The sequence below is a fragment of the Convolutriloba macropyga genome, chromosome 4 (genome assembly GCF_964194025.1).
Source record: "Convolutriloba macropyga chromosome 4, txConMacr16.3, whole genome shotgun sequence".
Classification (NCBI taxonomy): Eukaryota; Metazoa; Xenacoelomorpha; order Acoela; family Convolutidae; genus Convolutriloba; species Convolutriloba macropyga.
In genome coordinates, this window is record NC_134471.1 from 55,772,688 (window position 1) to 55,774,407 (window position 1,720).

A 1,720-nucleotide genomic window follows, 5' to 3' on the forward strand; every position below is an offset into this window, starting at 1 on the left:
CCGAATCTTGATTCTAAGCTCCATTTCTTGACAATTCATTTACATATATTTTGTGATCAAAATCAATTTGGTCCTGTCTTGGTAATCTGTTAAGCTAAACTTTCTTTCTATTATTTTTCACTAAGTTCCAGACTATAGTTTGTTTGATATTCTAACACCCCCACTCAGACTTGAACTGATTGCGTAGGGTCTGTTCCCATCAAAACAGTTCTGAATGTTTCCACTTTCGATACGGGTAAAGTCTCCGTGAAGGTAGGGCCTGCCATATTGTCAAGAGGAACGTAATGAATTGAAATAGTCTCATCTTCCGTCTTGTCCCGAATGGAATGAATTTCGGCTCAATGTGTTTGCTCCTCTTGTGCGTGACTGGGTTTTGGCACAATTTGATACAACTCTGATTGACATCTCCAATTGCTGCTGCCATGCCCTGATATTCTGATTCTGATGAAGAAACAGCAACTGTGGCCTGGTTCTTGACACCTCAGCTGAGTCCAAGATGAAAATGTGATCCTCTGCCTCTGATCTTGCGAACAAGCAGTGATCTTTCCTGCTTCTGGTGAACCCCTGTCTCAGTAGGAAGTTTGCCAGCTCTTTGTACCAGTTGTAAGCAGCCTGTTTCAAACCATAAATTGATTTATTTAGTCGACATACTAACTTTTCCCCATCTGATCTGCGTTTTACAAACTCCTGTGGCTGTTCCAGATACACTTCTTCCTCAATTGGTGAACGCAGGAAAGCAGTCTTGACATCAAATTGGTGCATCACCTTGCTCCGCTGATAGCTGAAGTAGAATCCTGAATGTCTCTGGCTTACAGGTAGGCGCAAAAATTTCAAAGTAGTCCAGTCTTTCCACTTGTTTGAAACTTTTGCCACATAGCGTGCTTTGTATTTGTCGACTTGACCGCTGGGTCCAATTTCATTTTGTAAACCCATTTTCCCGGTATGACGTCCCTGTCTGTAAGTGGTCTCACTAGGTCCCAAGTCTCGTTGTCTTGGAGTACCTTGACCTCGTCATTCATTGCCCGTTACCACTAGTCCCATTTGTCATTATGCTTGGTTTGTAGACTGTTTTGGGTTCCACTTAGTCACCCTCAGTCACAAAAAGATGGGTCTTGACTTCTCCAAAAAATTGCAAAACATTCCTTGCTCGTGTTCCCCGTCTGAGCTCTGTCCTTTCCACTTGCTCCAGCGCCTTCTCAAAGAAGACAACTGTCTCTGACTGTGAGAAGTCATCTGTGTCAAAGTCTTCCAAGGATTCCGAGTCTCTGGGATTCCATCTTGTTGCAGTAGGAAGTTTGCCAGCTCTTTGTACCAGTTGTAAGCAGCCTGTTTCAAACCATAAATTGATTTATTTAGTCGACATACTAACTTTTCCCCATCTGATCTGCGTTTTACAAACTCCTGTGGCTGTTCCAGATACACTTCTTCCTCAATTGGTGAACGCAGGAAAGCAGTCTTGACATCAAATTGGTGCATCACCTTGCTCCGCTGATAGCTGAAGTAGAATCCTGAATGTCTCTGGCTTACAGGTAGGCGCAAAAATTTCAAAGTAGTCCAGTCCTTCCATTTGTTTGAAACTTTTGCCACATAGCGTGCTTTGTATTTGTCGACTTGACCACTGGGTCCAATTTCATTTTGTAAACCCATTTTCCCGGTATGACGTCCCTGTCTGTAGGTGGTCTCACTAGGTCCCAAGGCTCGTTGTCTTGGAGTACCTTGA